Raw genomic sequence first — 22675 nt, forward strand, 5'->3', positions numbered from 1 at the left:
CATCAGGAGGCGGTCCCCACCTCCGCGGCTCTCCCCTTGCGGGGAGCCGCAGCCCAGCCGGCAGCCGCAGGGCCTCAGGGAAGACACCAGGCTGGGCCCCCGCGGCACAGCGGGGGCACGTCCCCCGCACTCACGCGACTTAGGGACGGCTGCTGGAGACTGCTGCGGCCACCCTGCTGCCGGGTTTCTGGAGGGCTTCCTGGAAGCAGCATCCACACCAAGCCCTTGGAAGGCCCAGGCGACGGAGGAGCCGGTCAGGCAGGGGCCGAGGACGGTGAGAGGCCGGGCGGGAAGGAGCGTGTCAGGCAGGGGCAGAGGACGGTGACCGGCCGGGCGGGGAGGAGCCGGTCAGGCGGGGGCCCAGGACAGTGACGGGCCTGGCCGGGGAGGAGTGCGTCAGGCAGGGGCAGAGGAGACGGGCTGGGTAAGGGTTAGGGTTACAGTTAGGGCACAATTCACAATCCCAAAGACGTGGAAGCGACCCGAGTGCCCATCCATCCAGGAGTGCATCAATAAAATGTGGCGCGTGGACACCACGGAGTGCCATTCGGCTGTGAGGAGCAGCGGTGAGAGGGCGCCTCTCGTGTTCTCCTGGCCAGAGCTGGAACCCGTTCCAGTAGGCCAGGTATCCCAAGAATGGACACACGAGCACCACGTGAGCGCGCTCACCAGCAAATTGGTACGAACGGATGGACGCCTAAGTGGACAGAGAGGAATCACCTTCATCGGGTGGGTGTCGGGCGGGCGGGTGGGGGGAGGGGAGGGGCATACACATCCATTAGGCATGGGGTGGGTGCGCACCGACTGGGGGATGGGCGCACTTGAAGCTCTGACCCGAGGGGGGAGGCTTGGAGAGGGCAAGGCACCCGACCTTAACATTGGTACCCCCACAATACGCTGGAACAACATGAGAGGTATATGAATAAGAACACAGGGGGGGCCGGGCGCGGTGGCTCACGCCTGTAATCCTAGCTCTCTGGGAGGCCGAGGCGGGCGGATTGCTCCAGGTCAGGAGTTCGAAACCAGCCTGAGCAAGAGCGAGACCCCGTCTCTACTAAAAATAGAAAGAAATTAATTGGCCAACTAATATATATAGAAAAACACAGCCGGGCGTGGTGGTGCATGCCTGTAGTCCCAACTACTCGGGAGGCTGAGGCAGCAGGATTGCTTGAGCCCGGAGATTGAGGTTGCTGTGAGCTAGGCTGACGCCATGGCACTCACTCTAGCCTGGGCAGCAAAACGAGACTCTGTCTCAAAAAAAAAAAAAAAAAAAGAACACAGGGGGGAGGGCGGCACGGGCAACACATGTCACCTGAATACTTGTACTCCCATCATCTGCTTGAAAAGAGAGAGAAAAGAAAATGCAATCCTAGAGGTAAGAGACACTTTTTAAAAATAATGAATCCGAAGAGAAAAGTAAAAGGAGGCCTGTGGAGCAGGTCTGGGTGTGACTCCGGATCCCCCAACATCAGGTGCCACCACCAAAGATTCCTGCGTGTAGCCCATAGAACCCCAAAAGCAACGGGACGAGTTCTGGTCACATACTCCCTCAAAATGACATCCTGGCCTTCTTCTGGAACTCCCTCCCCTCTCAGACTCTCAAGGTTTCCTCCAGCGTGTCGGTTCCCACAGAGCAGACCTTTGGTCTGAGACCTGACAGTCCAGATGCCACGCATGCTGCCGCGTGGCCGCGGTGTCGCGGCTTGGGACAAGAGGAGGCCCCCCGGTGCGGGCTGGGGCGCCAGGCACCGCGCGGGCGCTGAGGGTGGGGGTGACCCCCACCCCGGGCCGCCGCCTCGCTCCCAGAAAGGGGACAGAACAAGAGGCAAGAAAAAAAAAAAAAAAAAGCAGCAGCCTGTGGCACCCGGTATTCCCAGGCGGTCTCCCATCCAAGTACTAACCAGGCCCGACCCTGCTTAGCTTCCGAGACCAGACGAGATCGGGCGCGTTCAGGGTGGTGTGGCCCTAGACGGCGGAGGGCGCCCCTGCCCCGCTCGAGAAGCCGAGCCTCTCTGGGCTTCCCCGCCGCCGCCTCCCGCCCCAGGCCCCGCGCCGGGCCGGGCCGGGCCGGGCCGGGCCGGTTGAGTTCGCCGGCCGGGTCCCGCGGGCTCCCAGGGACGGGGGTGATGGGCGGGGCGGGGCGGGGCGGGGCGGGGTGGGGGGCTGTCTCTCTATACACACACACACACACTCACACTCACTCACACTCACACAAGATGCGCCTCCACGGCTGGACTCGCCAAGGTGGAGCCCTCCCAGCCCCCCTCGTCTCCTCGCCCGGCCTCCTTCACCTACCCGCTGCCCACCCCCAGCGCGTCGCTGCCGCTGACTGCGCACGCGCGGGACGCTCGCCCTTTGACCCCAGCCAGGGGCCGCCCTCCCCCACAACCCCTTTCAGCTGTGCCCCCCCCTCGCCCTGTGGGTGGGCTGCCGCCTATTCCCCCGGGCCAGGGCTGGGGCACAGCCAGTGTATGGGGCGTCTCTCTCTGGGGATGTGTCCCATGGGTGGGGTGGGGTGGCGTGGTTTGGGGGGTGCTGAAGAAATCAGTCCCCTCCATCTCCTACCTCTGGAAAACGCCCAAGCCCGTGGAGAACTGCCGGCACCGCTTCGTGGGGGCCGGGACCCTCCTCCGTGTCCTCCTGTGGCCCAGTCCAAGGGGCCTGGGCCTGGCCGGGGCTGCATTGGACCCCGACCACCCTGGCGTGTGGACTCGCTAAAAATCGGCCATTAGATATTGGATTCCAGCTTCCTGGAGGTCATTTCACTAATGAGTGCACCGGAAAGAGTTTCCTAATCCATCTGTGAGGGTGGCAACTGAAAGAGAATTTTAAAGCTGACAGAATAGGCGAGGGAAGGCATAGGAGATTTCCACACCCAGCAAGGAAGACTTTCCCGAAATGGAAGAAAGAAACGAGCAAACAGAGACACCGGTAGCCCGCCCGGAAAAGAGTCTGCCCCTGAGAGAAAGCACCCTGACCAGGTTCACCCGTGGGTGGGTGGCGAGCCAGCGGCATTCAGAAGAGCGAGGCCCGCAGTCTGTGCGGAAGACACCTGCGCTCGGGTGTGTGTGGTGGCGCGATTCACAAGCAGCTCTAGATGTTAAACCAAGGAGAAGCCAGGGAGTTCCCAACGCCCCAGGTGTCCTCAGCCCACGACTGGCTGCTGTGGGAATGCGAAGCCCGGCTCCTTGTCTCAGAGCGGGGTTCCCAGGAGGATCAGGCTGAAGCTGGGACTTGGCCTCAAAGTGTCCCCTCGCATGGCCACCCCCTTCCCCTTCCTGCTCCTCTACTCCTGGTGCCCCTCCATCCAGGGGCCAGACCTTAAAGAGTCACCGCAAGAGAATCCTGGTCCCAAAGGAGCCTTCTGGGGGACCGGTGCTGAGAGAGGTTGTGGGCATGGCCCGCTGGGGCTCTGCCCGACCCAGGGCTGAGAGATGCCACCTCCCAGCTCTGGGTCCCTGCAGGAAGTGTTGGCAAGCACAGGGCCGGTCCTCCAAAGGCCCAGGTGCAGGGAGCCCAGGCCAAGCAGCCTGTGGAAGAAGCCACTTGCCGTGCCACCCCGGGAACAGGACTGCAGGCCCCGGCCCTTCCCACCTCCTCCTCCTCCTCCTCCTCCTCCTCCTCCCCCCCGCCCCGCCCCCACAGGGCACAGGGCTCAGAGACACCTCAGACTCTTGCTACCCAAAGTGCAAAGGGCATCAGTTGCTCCTCCAACCCCCCCCCCCGGCCGAGCAGACCGCGTTGTCCAGCCAGCCCCCGGGCCTCCCTGGGGTGCCCAGCACAAAAGTGCAGACACCCACCGGACCCTCAGTCTCAGTTTTCGGAGGTTTTTGCCACTCTAAGGACCCGCAGGCCAGCTGGGCCTTCGGGCAGGACAGAGAGCCCCGGAATCCGACGTGGAGAGCTGCGTGTACGTCCCCATCAGGAGGCGGTCCCCACCTCCGCGGCTCTCCCCTTGCGGGGAGCCGCAGCCCAGCCGGCAGCCGCAGGGCCTCAGGGAAGACACCAGGCTGGGCCCCCGCGGCACAGCGGGGGCACGTCCCCCGCACTCACGCGACTTAGGGACGGCTGCTGGAGACTGCTGCGGCCACCCTGCTGCCGGGTTTCTGGAGGGCTTCCTGAAAGCAGCATCCACACCAAGCCCTTGGAAGGCCCAGGCGACGGAGGAGCCGGTCAGGCAGGGGCCGAGGACGGTGAGAGGCCGGGCGGGAAGGAGCGTGTCAGGCAGGGGCAGAGGACGGTGACCGGCCGGGCGGGGAGGAGCCGGTCAGGCGGGGGCCCAGGACAGTGACGGGCCTGGCCGGGGAGGAGTGCGTCAGGCAGGGGCAGAGGAGACGGGCTGGGTAAGGGTTAGGGTTACAGTTAGGGCACAATTCACAATCCCAAAGACGTGGAAGCGACCCGAGTGCCCATCCATCCAGGAGTGCATCAATAAAATGTGGCGCGTGGACACCACGGAGTGCCATTCGGCTGTGAGGAGCAGCGGTGAGAGGGCGCCTCTCGTGTTCTCCTGGCCAGAGCTGGAACCCGTTCCAGTAGGCCAGGTATCCCAAGAATGGACACACGAGCACCACGTGAGCGCGCTCACCAGCAAATTGGTACGAACGGATGGACGCCTAAGTGGACAGAGAGGAATCACCTTCATCGGGTGGGTGTCGGGCGGGCGGGTGGGGGGAGGGGAGGGGCATACACATCCATTAGGCATGGGGTGGGTGCGCACCGACTGGGGGATGGGCGCACTTGAAGCTCTGACCCGAGGGGGGAGGCTTGGAGAGGGCAAGGCACCCGACCTTAACATTGGTACCCCCACAATACGCTGGAACAACATGAGAGGTATATGAATAAGAACACAGGGGGGGCCGGGCGCGGTGGCTCACGCCTGTAATCCTAGCTCTCTGGGAGGCCGAGGCGGGCGGATTGCTCCAGGTCAGGAGTTCGAAACCAGCCTGAGCAAGAGCGAGACCCCGTCTCTACTAAAAATAGAAAGAAATTAATTGGCCAACTAATATATATAGAAAAACACAGCCGGGCGTGGTGGTGCATGCCTGTAGTCCCAACTACTCGGGAGGCTGAGGCAGCAGGATTGCTTGAGCCCGGAGATTGAGGTTGCTGTGAGCTAGGCTGACGCCATGGCACTCACTCTAGCCTGGGCAGCAAAACGAGACTCTGTCTCAAAAAAAAAAAAAAAAAAGAACACAGGGGGGAGGGCGGCACGGGCAACACATGTCACCTGAATACTTGTACTCCCATCATCTGCTTCAAAAGAGAGAGAAAAGAAAATGCAATCCTAGAGGTAAGAGACACTTTTTAAAAATAATGAATCCGAAGAGAAAAGTAAAAGGAGGCCTGTGGAGCAGGTCTGGGTGTGACTCCGGATCCCCCAACATCAGGTGCCACCACCAAAGATTCCTGCGTGTAGCCCATAGAACCCCAAAAGCAACGGGACGAGTTCTGGTCACATACTCCCTCAAAATGACATCCTGGCCTTCTTCTGGAACTCCCTCCCCTCTCAGACTCTCAAGGTTTCCTCCAGCGTGTCGGTTCCCACAGAGCAGACCTTTGGTCTGAGACCTGACAGTCCAGATGCCACGCATGCTGCCGCGTGGCCGCGGTGTCGCGGCTTGGGACAAGAGGAGGCCCCCCGGTGCGGGCTGGGGCGCCAGGCACCGCGCGGGCGCTGAGGGTGGGGGTGACCCCCACCCCGGGCCGCCGCCTCGCTCCCAGAAAGGGGACAGAACAAGAGGCAAGAAAAAAAAAAAAAAAAAAGCAGCAGCCTGTGGCACCCGGTATTCCCAGGCGGTCTCCCATCCAAGTACTAACCAGGCCCGACCCTGCTTAGCTTCCGAGACCAGACGAGATCGGGCGCGTTCAGGGTGGTGTGGCCCTAGACGGCGGAGGGCGCCCCTGCCCCGCTCGAGAAGCCGAGCCTCTCTGGGCTTCCCCGCCGCCGCCTCCCGCCCCAGGCCCCGCGCCGGGCCGGGCCGGGCCGGGCCGGTTGAGTTCGCCGGCCGGGTCCCGCGGGCTCCCAGCGACGGGGGTGATGGGCGGGGCGGGGCGGGGCGGGGCGGGGTGGGGGGCTGTCTCTCTATACACACACACACACACTCACACTCACTCACACTCACACAAGATGCGCCTCCACGGCTGGACTCGCCAAGGTGGAGCCCTCCCAGCCCCCCTCGTCTCCTCGCCCGGCCTCCTTCACCTACCCGCTGCCCACCCCCAGCGCGTCGCTGCCGCTGACTGCGCACGCGCGGGACGCTCGCCCTTTGACCCCAGCCAGGGGCCGCCCTCCCCCACAACCCCTTTCAGCTGTGCCCCCCCCTCGCCCTGTGGGTGGGCTGCCGCCTATTCCCCCGGGCCAGGGCTGGGGCACAGCCAGTGTATGGGGCGTCTCTCTCTGGGGATGTGTCCCATGGGTGGGGTGGGGTGGCGTGGTTTGGGGGGTGCTGAAGAAATCAGTCCCCTCCATCTCCTACCTCTGGAAAACGCCCAAGCCCGTGGAGAACTGCCGGCACCGCTTCGTGGGGGCCGGGACCCTCCTCCGTGTCCTCCTGTGGCCCAGTCCAAGGGGCCTGGGCCTGGCCGGGGCTGCATTGGACCCCGACCACCCTGGCGTGTGGACTCGCTAAAAATCGGCCATTAGATATTGGATTCCAGCTTCCTGGAGGTCATTTCACTAATGAGTGCACCGGAAAGAGTTTCCTAATCCATCTGTGAGGGTGGCAACTGAAAGAGAATTTTAAAGCTGACAGAATAGGCGAGGGAAGGCATAGGAGATTTCCACACCCAGCAAGGAAGACTTTCCCGAAATGGAAGAAAGAAACGAGCAGAGACACCGGTAGCCCGCCCGGAAAAGAGTCTGCCCCTGAGAGAAAGCACCCTGACCAGGTTCACCCGTGGGTGGGTGGCGAGCCAGCGGCATTCAGAAGAGCGAGGCCCGCAGTCTGTGCGGAAGACACCTGCGCTCGGGTGTGTGTGGCGGCGCGATTCACAAGCAGCTCTAGATGTTAAACCAAGGAGAAGCCAGGGAGTTCCCAACGCCCCAGGTGTCCTCAGCCCACGACTGGCTGCTGTGGGAATGCGAAGCCCGGCTCCTTGTCTCAGAGCGGGGTTCCCAGGAGGATCAGGCTGAAGCTGGGACTTGGCCTCAAAGTGTCCCCTCGCATGGCCACCCCCTTCCCCTTCCTGCTCCTCTACTCCTGGTGCCCCTCCATCCAGGGGCCAGACCTTAAAGAGTCACCGCAAGAGAATCCTGGTCCCAAAGGAGCCTTCTGGGGGACCGGTGCTGAGAGAGGTTGTGGGCATGGCCCGCTGGGGCTCTGCCCGACCCAGGGCTGAGAGATGCCACCTCCCAGCTCTGGGTCCCTGCAGGAAGTGTTGGCAAGCACAGGGCCGGTCCTCCAAAGGCCCAGGTGCAGGGAGCCCAGGCCAAGCAGCCTGTGGAAGAAGCCACTTGCCGTGCCACCCCGGGAACAGGACTGCAGGCCCCGGCCCTTCCCACCTCCTCCTCCTCCTCCTCCTCCTCCTCCTCCCCCCCGCCCCGCCCCCACAGGGCACAGGGCTCAGAGACACCTCAGACTCTTGCTACCCAAAGTGCAAAGGGCATCAGTTGCTCCTCCAACCCCCCCCCCTGGCCGAGCAGACCGCGTTGTCCAGCCAGCCCCCGGGCCTCCCTGGGGTGCCCAGCACAAAAGTGCAGACACCCACCGGACCCTCAGTCTCAGTTTTCGGAGGTTTTTGCCACTCTAAGGACCCGCAGGCCAGCTGGGCCTTCGGGCAGGACAGAGAGCCCCGGAATCCGACGTGGAGAGCTGCGTGTACGTCCCCATCAGGAGGCGGTCCCCACCTCCGCGGCTCTCCCCTTGCGGGGAGCCGCAGCCCAGCCGGCAGCCGCAGGGCCTCAGGGAAGACACCAGGCTGGGCCCCCGCGGCACAGCGGGGGCACGTCCCCCGCACTCACGCGACTTAGGGACGGCTGCTGGAGACTGCTGCGGCCACCCTGCTGCCGGGTTTCTGGAGGGCTTCCTGGAAGCAGCATCCACACCAAGCCCTTGGAAGGCCCAGGCGACGGAGGAGCCGGTCAGGCAGGGGCCGAGGACGGTGAGAGGCCGGGCGGGAAGGAGCGTGTCAGGCAGGGGCAGAGGACGGTGACCGGCCGGGCGGGGAGGAGCCGGTCAGGCGGGGGCCCAGGACAGTGACGGGCCTGGCCGGGGAGGAGTGCGTCAGGCAGGGGCAGAGGAGACGGGCTGGGTAAGGGTTAGGGTTACAGTTAGGGCACAATTCACAATCCCAAAGACGTGGAAGCGACCCGAGTGCCCATCCATCCAGGAGTGCATCAATAAAATGTGGCGCGTGGACACCACGGAGTGCCATTCGGCTGTGAGGAGCAGCGGTGAGAGGGCGCCTCTCGTGTTCTCCTGGCCAGAGCTGGAACCCGTTCCAGTAGGCCAGGTATCCCAAGAATGGACACACGAGCACCACGTGAGCGCGCTCACCAGCAAATTGGTACGAACGGATGGACGCCTAAGTGGACAGAGAGGAATCACCTTCATCGGGTGGGTGTCGGGCGGGCGGGTGGGGGGAGGGGAGGGGCATACACATCCATTAGGCATGGGGTGGGTGCGCACCGACTGGGGGATGGGCGCACTTGAAGCTCTGACCCGAGGGGGGAGGCTTGGAGAGGGCAAGGCACCCGACCTTAACATTGGTACCCCCACAATACGCTGGAACAACATGAGAGGTATATGAATAAGAACACAGGGGGGGCCGGGCGCGGTGGCTCACGCCTGTAATCCTAGCTCTCTGGGAGGCCGAGACGGGCGGATTGCTCCAGGTCAGGAGTTCGAAACCAGCCTGAGCAAGAGCGAGACCCCGTCTCTACTAAAAATAGAAAGAAATTAATTGGCCAACTAATATATATAGAAAAACACAGCCGGGCGTGGTGGTGCATGCCTGTAGTCCCAACTACTCGGGAGGCTGAGGCAGCAGGATTGCTTGAGCCCGGAGATTGAGGTTGCTGTGAGCTAGGCTGACGCCATGGCACTCACTCTAGCCTGGGCAGCAAAACGAGACTCTGTCTCAAAAAAAAAAAAAAAAAAAGAACACAGGGGGGAGGGCGGCACGGGCAACACATGTCACCTGAATACTTGTACTCCCATCATCTGCTTGAAAAGAGAGAGAAAAGAAAATGCAATCCTAGAGGTAAGAGACACTTTTTAAAAATAATGAATCCGAAGAGAAAAGTAAAAGGAGGCCTGTGGAGCAGGTCTGGGTGTGACTCCGGATCCCCCAACATCAGGTGCCACCACCAAAGATTCCTGCGTGTAGCCCATAGAACCCCAAAAGCAACGGGACGAGTTCTGGTCACATACTCCCTCAAAATGACATCCTGGCCTTCTTCTGGAACTCCCTCCCCTCTCAGACTCTCAAGGTTTCCTCCAGCGTGTCGGTTCCCACAGAGCAGACCTTTGGTCTGAGACCTGACAGTCCAGATGCCACGCATGCTGCCGCGTGGCCGCGGTGTCGCGGCTTGGGACAAGAGGAGGCCCCCCGGTGCGGGCTGGGGCGCCAGGCACCGCGCGGGCGCTGAGGGTGGGGGTGACCCCCACCCCGGGCCGCCGCCTCGCTCCCAGAAAGGGGACAGAACAAGAGGCAAGAAAAAAAAAAAAAAAAAGCAGCAGCCTGTGGCACCCGGTATTCCCAGGCGGTCTCCCATCCAAGTACTAACCAGGCCCGACCCTGCTTAGCTTCCGAGACCAGACGAGATCGGGGGCGTTCAGGGTGGTGTGGCCCTAGACGGCGGAGGGCGCCCCTGCCCCGCTCGAGAAGCCGAGCCTCTCTGGGCTTCCCCGCCGCCGCCTCCCGCCCCAGGCCCCGCGCCGGGCCGGGCCGGGCCGGGCCGGTTGAGTTCGCCGGCCGGGTCCCGCGGGCTCCCAGCGACGGGGGTGATGGGCGGGGCGGGGCGGGGCGGGGCGGGGTGGGGGGCTGTCTCTCTATACACACACACACACACTCACACTCACTCACACTCACACAAGATGCGCCTCCACGGCTGGACTCGCCAAGGTGGAGCCCTCCCAGCCCCCCTCGTCTCCTCGCCCGGCCTCCTTCACCTACCCGCTGCCCACCCCCAGCGCGTCGCTGCCGCTGACTGCGCACGCGCGGGACGCTCGCCCTTTGACCCCAGCCAGGGGCCGCCCTCCCCCACAACCCCTTTCAGCTGTGCCCCCCCCTCGCCCTGTGGGTGGGCTGCCGCCTATTCCCCCGGGCCAGGGCTGGGGCACAGCCAGTGTATGGGGCGTCTCTCTCTGGGGATGTGTCCCATGGGTGGGGTGGGGTGGCGTGGTTTGGGGGGTGCTGAAGAAATCAGTCCCCTCCATCTCCTACCTCTGGAAAACGCCCAAGCCCGTGGAGAACTGCCGGCACCGCTTCGTGGGGGCCGGGACCCTCCTCCGTGTCCTCCTGTGGCCCAGTCCAAGGGGCCTGGGCCTGGCCGGGGCTGCATTGGACCCCGACCACCCTGGCGTGTGGACTCGCTAAAAATCGGCCATTAGATATTGGATTCCAGCTTCCTGGAGGTCATTTCACTAATGAGTGCACCGGAAAGAGTTTCCTAATCCATCTGTGAGGGTGGCAACTGAAAGAGAATTTTAAAGCTGACAGAATAGGCGAGGGAAGGCATAGGAGATTTCCACACCCAGCAAGGAAGACTTTCCCGAAATGGAAGAAAGAAACGAGCAAACAGAGACACCGGTAGCCCGCCCGGAAAAGAGTCTGCCCCTGAGAGAAAGCACCCTGACCAGGTTCACCCGTGGGTGGGTGGCGAGCCAGCGGCATTCAGAAGAGCGAGGCCCGCAGTCTGTGCGGAAGACACCTGCGCTCGGGTGTGTGTGGTGGCGCGATTCACAAGCAGCTCTAGATGTTAAACCAAGGAGAAGCCAGGGAGTTCCCAACGCCCCAGGTGTCCTCAGCCCACGACTGGCTGCTGTGGGAATGCGAAGCCCGGCTCCTTGTCTCAGAGCGGGGTTCCCAGGAGGATCAGGCTGAAGCTGGGACTTGGCCTCAAAGTGTCCCCTCGCATGGCCACCCCCTTCCCCTTCCTGCTCCTCTACTCCTGGTGCCCCTCCATCCAGGGGCCAGACCTTAAAGAGTCACCCCAAGAGAATCCTGGTCCCAAAGGAGCCTTCTGGGGGACCGGTGCTGAGAGAGGTTGTGGGCATGGCCCGCTGGGGCTCTGCCCGACCCAGGGCTGAGAGATGCCACCTCCCAGCTCTGGGTCCCTGCAGGAAGTGTTGGCAAGCACAGGGCCGGTCCTCCAAAGGCCCAGGTGCAGGGAGCCCAGGCCAAGCAGCCTGTGGAAGAAGCCACTTGCCGTGCCACCCCGGGAACAGGACTGCAGGCCCCGGCCCTTCCCACCTCCTCCTCCTCCTCCTCCTCCTCCTCCTCCCCCCCGCCCCGCCCCCACAGGGCACAGGGCTCAGAGACACCTCAGACTCTTGCTACCCAAAGTGCAAAGGGCATCAGTTGCTCCTCCAACCCCCCCCCCCTGGCCGAGCAGACCGCGTTGTCCAGCCAGCCCCCGGGCCTCCCTGGGGTGCCCAGCACAAAAGTGCAGACACCCACCGGACCCTCAGTCTCAGTTTTCGGAGGTTTTTGCCACTCTAAGGACCCGCAGGCCAGCTGGGCCTTCGGGCAGGACAGAGAGCCCCGGAATCCGACGTGGAGAGCTGCGTGTACGTCCCCATCAGGAGGCGGTCCCCACCTCCGCGGCTCTCCCCTTGCGGGGAGCCGCAGCCCAGCCGGCAGCCGCAGGGCCTCAGGGAAGACACCAGGCTGGGCCCCCGCGGCACAGCGGGGGCACGTCCCCCGCACTCACGCGACTTAGGGACGGCTGCTGGAGACTGCTGCGGCCACCCTGCTGCCGGGTTTCTGGAGGGCTTCCTGGAAGCAGCATCCACACCAAGCCCTTGGAAGGCCCAGGCGACGGAGGAGCCGGTCAGGCAGGGGCCGAGGACGGTGAGAGGCCGGGCGGGAAGGAGCGTGTCAGGCAGGGGCAGAGGACGGTGACCGGCCGGGCGGGGAGGAGCCGGTCAGGCGGGGGCCCAGGACAGTGACGGGCCTGGCCGGGGAGGAGTGCGTCAGGCAGGGGCAGAGGAGACGGGCTGGGTAAGGGTTAGGGTTACAGTTAGGGCACAATTCACAATCCCAAAGACGTGGAAGCGACCCGAGTGCCCATCCATCCAGGAGTGCATCAATAAAATGTGGCGCGTGGACACCACGGAGTGCCATTCGGCTGTGAGGAGCAGCGGTGAGAGGGCGCCTCTCGTGTTCTCCTGGCCAGAGCTGGAACCCGTTCCAGTAGGCCAGGTATCCCAAGAATGGACACACGAGCACCACGTGAGCGCGCTCACCAGCAAATTGGTACGAACGGATGGACGCCTAAGTGGACAGAGAGGAATCACCTTCATCGGGTGGGTGTCGGGCGGGCGGGTGGGGGGAGGGGAGGGGCATACACATCCATTAGGCATGGGGTGGGTGCGCACCGACTGGGGGATGGGCGCACTTGAAGCTCTGACCCGAGGGGGGAGGCTTGGAGAGGGCAAGGCACCCGACCTTAACATTGGTACCCCCACAATACGCTGGAACAACATGAGAGGTATATGAATAAGAACACAGGGGGGGCCGGGCGCGGTGGCTCACGCCTGTAATCCTAGCTCTCTGGGAGGCCGAGGCGGGCGGATTGCTCCAGGTCAGGAGTTCGAAACCAGCCTGAGCAAGAGCGAGACCCCGTCTCTACTAAAAATAGAAAGAAATTAATTGGCCAACTAATATATATAGAAAAACACAGCCGGGCGTGGTGGTGCATGCCTGTAGTCCCAACTACTCGGGAGGCTGAGGCAGCAGGATTGCTTGAGCCCGGAGATTGAGGTTGCTGTGAGCTAGGCTGACGCCATGGCACTCACTCTAGCCTGGGCAGCAAAACGAGACTCTGTCTCAAAAAAAAAAAAAAAAAAGAACACAGGGGGGAGGGCGGCACGGGCAACACATGTCACCTGAATACTTGTACTCCCATCATCTGCTTGAAAAGAGAGAGAAAAGAAAATGCAATCCTAGAGGTAAGAGACACTTTTTAAAAATAATGAATCCGAAGAGAAAAGTAAAAGGAGGCCTGTGGAGCAGGTCTGGGTGTGACTCCGGATCCCCCAACATCAGGTGCCACCACCAAAGATTCCTGCGTGTAGCCCATAGAACCCCAAAAGCAACGGGACGAGTTCTGGTCACATACTCCCTCAAAATGACATCCTGGCCTTCTTCTGGAACTCCCTCCCCTCTCAGACTCTCAAGGTTTCCTCCAGCGTGTCGGTTCCCACAGAGCAGACCTTTGGTCTGAGACCTGACAGTCCAGATGCCACGCATGCTGCCGCGTGGCCGCGGTGTCGCGGCTTGGGACAAGAGGAGGCCCCCCGGTGCGGGCTGGGGCGCCAGGCACCGCGCGGGCGCTGAGGGTGGGGGTGACCCCCACCCCGGGCCGCCGCCTCGCTCCCAGAAAGGGGACAGAACAAGAGGCAAGAAAAAAAAAAAAAAAAAGCAGCAGCCTGTGGCACCCGGTATTCCCAGGCGGTCTCCCATCCAAGTACTAACCAGGCCAGACCCTGCTTAGCTTCCGAGACCAGACGAGATCGGGCGCGTTCAGGGTGGTGTGGCCCTAGACGGCGGAGGGCGCCCCTGCCCCGCTCGAGAAGCCGAGCCTCTCTGGGCTTCCCCGCCGCCGCCTCCCGCCCCAGGCCCCGCGCCGGGCCGGGCCGGGCCGGGCCGGGCCGGTTGAGTTCGCCGGCCAGGTCCCGCGGGCTCCCAGGGACGGGGGTGATGGGCGGGGCGGGGCGGGGCGGGGCGGGGTGGGGGGCTGTCTCTCTATACACACACACACACACTCACACTCACTCACACTCACACAAGATGCGCCTCCACGGCTGGACTCGCCAAGGTGGAGCCCTCCCAGCCCCCCTCGTCTCCTCGCCCGGCCTCCTTCACCTACCCGCTGCCCACCCCCAGCGCGTCGCTGCCGCTGACTGCGCACGCGCGGGACGCTCGCCCTTTGACCCCAGCCAGGGGCCGCCCTCCCCCACAACCCCTTTCAGCTGTGCCCCCCCCTCGCCCTGTGGGTGGGCTGCCGCCTATTCCCCCGGGCCAGGGCTGGGGCACAGCCAGTGTATGGGGCGTCTCTCTCTGGGGATGTGTCCCATGGGTGGGGTGGGGTGGCGTGGTTTGGGGGGTGCTGAAGAAATCAGTCCCCTCCATCTCCTACCTCTGGAAAACGCCCAAGCCCGTGGAGAACTGCCGGCACCGCTTCGTGGGGGCCGGGACCCTCCTCCGTGTCCTCCTGTGGCCCAGTCCAAGGGGCCTGGGCCTGGCCGGGGCTGCATTGGACCCCGACCACCCTGGCGTGTGGACTCGCTAAAAATCGGCCATTAGATATTGGATTCCAGCTTCCTGGAGGTCATTTCACTAATGAGTGCACCGGAAAGAGTTTCCTAATCCATCTGTGAGGGTGGCAACTGAAAGAGAATTTTAAAGCTGACAGAATAGGCGAGGGAAGGCATAGGAGATTTCCACACCCAGCAAGGAAGACTTTCCCGAAATGGAAGAAAGAAACGAGCAGAGACACCGGTAGCCCGCCCGGAAAAGAGTCTGCCCCTGAGAGAAAGCACCCTGACCAGGTTCACCCGTGGGTGGGTGGCGAGCCAGCGGCATTCAGAAGAGCGAGGCCCGCAGTCTGTGCGGAAGACACCTGCGCTCGGGTGTGTGTGGCGGCGCGATTCACAAGCAGCTCTAGATGTTAAACCAAGGAGAAGCCAGGGAGTTCCCAACGCCCCAGGTGTCCTCAGCCCACGACTGGCTGCTGTGGGAATGCGAAGCCCGGCTCCTTGTCTCAGAGCGGGGTTCCCAGGAGGATCAGGCTGAAGCTGGGACTTGGCCTCAAAGTGTCCCCTCGCATGGCCACCCCCTTCCCCTTCCTGCTCCTCTACTCCTGGTGCCCCTCCATCCAGGGGCCAGACCTTAAAGAGTCACCGCAAGAGAATCCTGGTCCCAAAGGAGCCTTCTGGGGGACCGGTGCTGAGAGAGGTTGTGGGCATGGCCCGCTGGGGCTCTGCCCGACCCAGGGCTGAGAGATGCCACCTCCCAGCTCTGGGTCCCTGCAGGAAGTGTTGGCAAGCACAGGGCCGGTCCTCCAAAGGCCCAGGTGCAGGGAGCCCAGGCCAAGCAGCCTGTGGAAGAAGCCACTTGCCGTGCCACCCCGGGAACAGGACTGCAGGCCCCGGCCCTTCCCACCTCCTCCTCCTCCTCCTCCTCCTCCTCCTCCCCCCCGCCCCGCCCCCACAGGGCACAGGGCTCAGAGACAACTCAGACTCTTGCTACCCAAAGTGCAAAGGGCATCAGTTGCTCCTCCAACCCCCCCCCCTGGCCGAGCAGACCGCGTTGTCCAGCCAGCCCCCGGGCCTCCCTGGGGTGCCCAGCACAAAAGTGCAGACACCCACCGGACCCTCAGTCTCAGTTTTCGGAGGTTTTTGCCACTCTAAGGACCCGCAGGCCAGCTGGGCCTTCGGGCAGGACAGAGAGCCCCGGAATCCGACGTGGAGAGCTGCGTGTACGTCCCCATCAGGAGGCGGTCCCCACCTCCGCGGCTCTCCCCTTGCGGGGAGCCGCAGCCCAGCCGGCAGCCGCAGGGCCTCAGGGAAGACACCAGGCTGGGCCCCCGCGGCACAGCGGGGGCACGTCCCCCGCACTCACGCGACTTAGGGACGGCTGCTGGAGACTGCTGCGGCCACCCTGCTGCCGGGTTTCTGGAGGGCTTCCTGGAAGCAGCATCCACACCAAGCCCTTGGAAGGCCCAGGCGACGGAGGAGCCGGTCAGGCAGGGGCCGAGGACGGTGAGAGGCCGGGCGGGAAGGAGCGTGTCAGGCAGGGGCAGAGGACGGTGACCGGCCGGGCGGGGAGGAGCCGGTCAGGCGGGGGCCCAGGACAGTGACGGGCCTGGCCGGGGAGGAGTGCGTCAGGCAGGGGCAGAGGAGACGGGCTGGGTAAGGGTTAGGGTTACAGTTAGGGCACAATTCACAATCCCAAAGACGTGGAAGCGACCCGAGTGCCCATCCATCCAGGAGTGCATCAATAAAATGTGGCGCGTGGACACCACGGAGTGCCATTCGGCTGTGAGGAGCAGCGGTGAGAGGGCGCCTCTCGTGTTCTCCTGGCCAGAGCTGGAACCCGTTCCAGTAGGCCAGGTATCCCAAGAATGGACACACGAGCACCACGTGAGCGCGCTCACCAGCAAATTGGTACGAACGGATGGACGCCTAAGTGGACAGAGAGGAATCACCTTCATCGGGTGGGTGTCGGGCGGGCGGGTGGGGGGAGGGGAGGGGCATACACATCCATTAGGCATGGGGTGGGTGCGCACCGACTGGGGGATGGGCGCACTTGAAGCTCTGACCCGAGGGGGGAGGCTTGGAGAGGGCAAGGCACCCGACCTTAACATTGGTACCCCCACAATACGCTGGAACAACATGAGAGGTATATGAATAAGAACACAGGGGGGGCCGGGCGCGGTGGCTCACGCCTGTAATCCTAGCTCTCTGGGAGGCCGAGGCGGGCGGATTGCTCCAGGTCAGGAGTTCGAAACCAGCCTGAGCAAGAGCGAGACCCCGTCTCTACTAAAAATAGAAAGAAATTAATTGGCCAACTAATATATATAGAAAAACACAGCCGGGCGTGGTGGTGCATGCCTGTAGTCCCAACTACTCGGGAGGCTGAGGCAGCAGGATTGCTTGAGCCCGGAGATTGAGGTTGCTGTGAGCTAGGCTGACGCCATGGCACTCACTCTAGCCTGGGCAGCAAAACGAGACTCTGTCTCAAAAAAAAAAAAAAAAAAAAGAATACAGGGGGGAGGGCGGCACGGGCAACACATGTCACCTGAATACTTGTACTCCCATCATCTGCTTGAAAAGAGAGAGAAAAGAAAATGCAATCCTAGAGGTAAGAGACACTTTTTAAAAATAATGAATCCGAAGAGAAAAGTAAAAGGAGGCCTGTGAAGCAGGTCTGGGTGTGACTCCGGATCCCCCAACATCAGGTGCCACCACCAAAGATTCCTGCGTGTAGCCCATAGAACCCCAAAAGCAACGGGACGAGTTCTGGTCACATACTCCCTCAAAATGACATCCTGGCCTTCTTCTGGAACTCCCTCCCCTCTCAGACTCTCAAGGTTTCCTCCAGCGTGTCGGTTCCCACAGAGCAGACCTTTGGTCTGAGACCTGACAGTCCAGATGCCACGCATGCTGCCGCGTGGCCGCGGTGTCGCGGCTTGGGACAAGAGGAGGCCCCCCGGTGCGGGCTGGGGCGCCAGGCACCGCGCGGGCGCTGAGGGTGGGGGTGACCCCCACCCCGGGCCGCCGCCTCGCTCCCAGAAAGGGGACAGAACAAGAGGCAAGAAAAAAAAAAAAAAAAAGCAGCAGCCTGTGGCACCCGGTATTCCCAGGCGGTCTCCCATCCAAGTACTAACCAGGCCCGACCCTGCTTAGCTTCCGAGACCAGACGAGATCGGGCGCGTTCAGGGTGGTGTGGCCCTAGACGGCGGAGGGCGCCCCTGCCCCGCTCGAGAAGCCGAGCCTCTCTGGGCTTCCCCGCCGCCGCCTCCCGCCCCAGGCCCCGCGCCGGGCCGGGCCGGCCGGGCCGGTTGAGTTCGCCGGCCGGGTCCCGCGGGCTCCCAGGGACGGGGGTGATGGGCGGGGCGGGGCGGGGCGGGGCGCTGTCTCTCTATACACACACACACACACTCACACTCACTCACACTCACACAAGATGCGCCTCCACGGCTGGACTCGCCAAGGTGGAGCCCTCCCAGCCCCCCTCGTCTCCTCGCCGGGCCTCCTTCACCTACCCGCTGCCCACCCCCAGCGCGTCGCTGCCGCTGACTGCGCACGCGCGGGACGCTCGCCCTTTGACCCCAGCCAGGGGCCGCCCTCCCCCACAACCCCTTTCAGCTGTGCCCCCCCCTCGCCCTGTGGGTGGGCTGCCGCCTATTCCCCCGGGCCAGGGCTGGGGCACAGCCAGTGTATGGGGCGTCTCTCTCTGGGGATGTGTCCCATGGGTGGGGTGGGGTGGCGTGGTTTGGGGGGTGCTGAAGAAATCAGTCCCCTCCATCTCCTACCTCTGGAAAACGCCCAAGCCCGTGGAGAACTGCCGGCACCGCTTCGTGGGGGCCGGGACCCTCCTCCGTGTCCTCCTGTGGCCCAGTCCAAGGGGCCTGGGCCTGGCCGGGGCTGCATTGGACCCCGACCACCCTGGCGTGTGGACTCGCTAAAAATCGGCCATTAGATATTGGATTCCAGCTTCCTGGAGGTCATTTCACTAATGAGTGCACCGGAAAGAGTTTCCTAATCCATCTGTGAGGGTGGCAACTGAAAGAGAATTTTAAAGCTGACAGAATAGGCGAGGGAAGGCATAGGAGATTTCCACACCCAGCAAGGAAGACTTTCCCGAAATGGAAGAAAGAAACGAGCAAACAGAGACACCGGTAGCCCGCCCGGAAAAGAGTCTGCCCCTGAGAGAAAGCACCCTGACCAGGTTCACCCGTGGGTGGGTGGCGAGCCAGCGGCATTCAGAAGAGCGAGGCCCGCAGTCTGTGCGGAAGACACCTGCGCTCGGGTGTGTGTGGTGGCGCGATTCACAAGCAGCTCTAGATGTTAAACCAAGGAGAAGCCAGGGAGTTCCCAACGCCCCAGGTGTCCTCAGCCCACGACTGGCTGCTGTGGGAATGCGAAGCCCGGCTCCTTGTCTCAGAGCGGGGTTCCCAGGAGGATCAGGCTGAAGCTGGGACTTGGCCTCAAAGTGTCCCCTCGCATGGCCACCCCCTTCCCCTTCCTGCTCCTCTACTCCTGGTGCCCCTCCATCCAGGGGCCAGACCTTAAAGAGTCACCCCAAGAGAATCCTGGTCCCAAAGGAGCCTTCTGGGGGACCGGTGCTGAGAGAGGTTGTGGGCATGGCCCGCTGGGGCTCTGCCCGACCCAGGGCTGAGAGATGCCACCTCCCAGCTCTGGGTCCCTGCAGGAAGTGTTGGCAAGCACAGGGCCGGTCCTCCAAAGGCCCAGGTGCAGGGAGCCCAGGCCAAGCAGCCTGTGGAAGAAGCCACTTGCCGTGCCACCCCGGGAACAGGACTGCAGGCCCCGGCCCTTCCCACCTCCTCCTCCTCCTCCTCCTCCTCCTCCTCCCCCCCGCCCCGCCCCCACAGGGCACAGGGCTCAGAGACACCTCAGACTCTTGCTACCCAAAGTGCAAAGGGCATCAGTTGCTCCTCCAACCCCCCCCCCCTGGCCGAGCAGACCGCGTTGTCCAGCCAGCCCCCGGGCCTCCCTGGGGTGCCCAGCACAAAAGTGCAGACACCCACCGGACCCTCAGTCTCAGTTTTCGGAGGTTTTTGCCACTCTAAGGACCCGCAGGCCAGCTGGGCCTTCGGGCAGGACAGAGAGCCCCGGAATCCGACGTGGAGAGCTGCGTGTACGTCCCCATCAGGAGGCGGTCCCCACCTCCGCGGCTCTCCCCTTGCGGGGAGCCGCAGCCCAGCCGGCAGCCGCAGGGCCTCAGGGAAGACACCAGGCTGGGCCCCCGCGGCACAGCGGGGGCACGTCCCCCGCACTCACGCGACTTAGGGACGGCTGCTGGAGACTGCTGCGGCCACCCTGCTGCCGGGTTTCTGGAGGGCTTCCTGGAAGCAGCATCCACACCAAGCCCTTGGAAGGCCCAGGCGACGGAGGAGCCGGTCAGGCAGGGGCCGAGGACGGTGAGAGGCCGGGCGGGAAGGAGCGTGTCAGGCAGGGGCAGAGGACGGTGACCGGCCGGGCGGGGAGGAGCCGGTCAGGCGGGGGCCCAGGACAGTGACGGGCCTGGCCGGGGAGGAGTGCGTCAGGCAGGGGCAGAGGAGACGGGCTGGGTAAGGGTTAGGGTTACAGTTAGGGCACAATTCACAATCCCAAAGACGTGGAAGCGACCCGAGTGCCCATCCATCCAGGAGTGCATCAATAAAATGTGGCGCGTGGACACCACGGAGTGCCATTCGGCTGTGAGGAGCAGCGGTGAGAGGGCGCCTCTCGTGTTCTCCTGGCCAGAGCTGGAACCCGTTCCAGTAGGCCAGGTATCCCAAGAATGGACACACGAGCACCACGTGAGCGCGCTCACCAGCAAATTGGTACGAACGGATGGACGCCTAAGTGGACAGAGAGGAATCACCTTCATCGGGTGGGTGTCGGGCGGGCGGGTGGGGGGAGGGGAGGGGCATACACATCCATTAGGCATGGGGTGGGTGCGCACCGACTGGGGGATGGGCGCACTTGAAGCTCTGACCCGAGGGGGGAGGCTTGGAGAGGGCAAGGCACCCGACCTTAACATTGGTACCCCCACAATACGCTGGAACAACATGAGAGGTATATGAATAAGAACACAGGGGGGGCCGGGCGCGGTGGCTCACGCCTGTAATCCTAGCTCTCTGGGAGGCCGAGGCGGGCGGATTGCTCCAGGTCAGGAGTTCGAAACCAGCCTGAGCAAGAGCGAGACCCCGTCTCTACTAAAAATAGAAAGAAATTAATTGGCCAACTAATATATATAGAAAAACACAGCCGGGCGTGGTGGTGCATGCCTGTAGTCCCAACTACTCGGGAGGCTGAGGCAGCAGGATTGCTTGAGCCCGGAGATTGAGGTTGCTGTGAGCTAGGCTGACGCCATGGCACTCACTCTAGCCTGGGCAGCAAAACGAGACTCTGTCTCAAAAAAAAAAAAAAAAAAGAACACAGGGGGGAGGGCGGCACGGGCAACACATGTCACCTGAATACTTGTACTCCCATCATCTGCTTGAAAAGAGAGAGAAAAGAAAATGCAATCCTAGAGGTAAGAGACACTTTTTAAAAATAATGAATCCGAAGAGAAAAGTAAAAGGAGGCCTGTGGAGCAGGTCTGGGTGTGACTACGGATCCCCCAACATCAGGTGCCACCACCAAAGATTCCTGCGTGTAGCCCATAGAACCCCAAAAGCAACGGGACGAGTTCTGGTCACATACTCCCTCAAAATGACATCCTGGCCTTCTTCTGGAACTCCCTCCCCTCTCAGACTCTCAAGGTTTCCTCCAGCGTGTCGGTTCCCACAGAGCAGACCTTTGGTCTGAGACCTGACAGTCCAGATGCCACGCATGCTGCCGCGTGGCCGCGGTGTCGCGGCTTGGGACAAGAGGAGGCCCCCCGGTGCGGGCTGGGGCGCCAGGCACCGCGCGGGCGCTGAGGGTGGGGGTGACCCCCACCCCGGGCCGCCGCCTCGCTCCCAGAAAGGGGACAGAACAAGAGGCAAGAAAAAAAAAAAAAAAAAAGCAGCAGCCTGTGGCACCCGGTATTCCCAGGCGGTCTCCCATCCAAGTACTAACCAGGCCCGACCCTGCTTAGCTTCCGAGACCAGACGAGATCGGGCGCGTTCAGGGTGGTGTGGCCCTAGACGGCGGAGGGCGCCCCTGCCCCGCTCGAGAAGCCGAGCCTCTCTGGGCTTCCCCGCCGCCGCCTCCCGCCCCAGGCCCCGCGCCGGGCCGGGCCGGGCCGGGCCGGTTGAGTTCGCCGGCCGGGTCCCGCGGGCTCCCAGGGACGAGGGTGATGGGCGGGGCGGGGCGGGGCGGGGCGGGGTGGGGGGCTGTCTCTCTATACACACACACACACACTCACACTCACTCACACTCACACAAGATGCGCCTCCACGGCTGGACTCGCCAAGGTGGAGCCCTCCCAGCCCCCCTCGTCTCCTCGCCCGGCCTCCTTCACCTACCCGCTGCCCACCCCCAGCGCGTCGCTGCCGCTGACTGCGCACTCGCGGGACGCTCGCCCTTTGACCCCAGCCAGGGGCCGCCCTCCCCCACAACCCCTTTCAGCTGTGCCCCCCCCTCGCCCTGTGGGTGGGCTGCCGCCTATTCCCCCGGGCCAGGGCTGGGGCACAGCCAGTGTATGGGGCGTCTCTCTCTGGGGATGTGTCCCATGGGTGGGGTGGGGTGGCGTGGTTTGGGGGGTGCTGAAGAAATCAGTCCCCTCCATCTCCTACCTCTGGAAAACGCCCAAGCCCGTGGAGAACTGCCGGCACCGCTTCGTGGGGGCCGGGACCCTCCTCCGTGTCCTCCTGTGGCCCAGTCCAAGGGGCCTGGGCCTGGCCGGGGCTGCATTGGACCCCGACCACCCTGGCGTGTGGACTCGCTAAAAATCGGCCATTAGATATTGGATTCCAGCTTCCTGGAGGTCATTTCACTAATGAGTGCACCGGAAAGAGTTTCCTAATCCATCTGTGAGGGTGGCAACTGAAAGAGAATTTTAAAGCTGACAGAATAGGCGAGGGAAGGCATAGGAGATTTCCACACCCAGCAAGGAAGACTTTCCCGAAATGGAAGAAAGAAACGAGCAAACAGAGACACCGGTAGCCCGCCCGGAAAAGAGTCTGCCCCTGAGAGAAAGCACCCTGACCAGGTTCACCCGTGGGTGGGTGGCGAGCCAGCGGCATTCAGAAGAGCGAGGCCCGCAGTCTGTGCGGAAGACACCTGCGCTCGGGTGTGTGTGGTGGCGCGATTCACAAGCAGCTCTAGATGTTAAACCAAGGAGAAGC

The 22675-nt window shown here is 63.0% G+C and overlaps 5 non-coding genes and 1 pseudogene across 5 annotated transcripts; all 6 read right to left on the reverse strand.

Moving 5' to 3' along the window:
• Positions 1–1852: 1852 nt before the first annotated feature.
• Positions 1853–1971, reverse strand: LOC142866717 (5S ribosomal RNA). Its single transcript, XR_012916545.1, has one exon. It is a non-coding gene; the product is annotated as a 5S ribosomal RNA (ribosomal RNA).
• A 3800-nt stretch (positions 1972–5771) lies between these two features.
• LOC142866415 (5S ribosomal RNA) lies at positions 5772–5890 on the reverse strand. The gene has a single exon (XR_012916396.1). It is a non-coding gene; the product is annotated as a 5S ribosomal RNA (ribosomal RNA).
• A 3791-nt stretch (positions 5891–9681) lies between these two features.
• Positions 9682–9800, reverse strand: LOC142866447 (5S ribosomal RNA). Its single transcript, XR_012916428.1, has one exon. It is a non-coding gene; the product is annotated as a 5S ribosomal RNA (ribosomal RNA).
• A 3795-nt stretch (positions 9801–13595) lies between these two features.
• LOC142866529 (uncharacterized) lies at positions 13596–13714 on the reverse strand (annotated as a pseudogene).
• Positions 13715–17511: 3797 nt separating this feature from the next.
• Positions 17512–17630, reverse strand: LOC142866416 (5S ribosomal RNA). Its single transcript, XR_012916397.1, has one exon. It is a non-coding gene; the product is annotated as a 5S ribosomal RNA (ribosomal RNA).
• Positions 17631–21415: 3785 nt separating this feature from the next.
• On the reverse strand, positions 21416–21534 carry LOC142866417 (5S ribosomal RNA). Its single transcript, XR_012916398.1, has one exon. It is a non-coding gene; the product is annotated as a 5S ribosomal RNA (ribosomal RNA).
• Positions 21535–22675: the final 1141 nt, after the last annotated feature.

The sequence above is a fragment of the Microcebus murinus genome, unplaced genomic scaffold (assembly GCF_040939455.1).
Source record: "Microcebus murinus isolate Inina unplaced genomic scaffold, M.murinus_Inina_mat1.0 scaf006_hap2_Mmur4.0, whole genome shotgun sequence".
Taxonomy (NCBI): Eukaryota; Metazoa; Chordata; class Mammalia; order Primates; family Cheirogaleidae; genus Microcebus; species Microcebus murinus.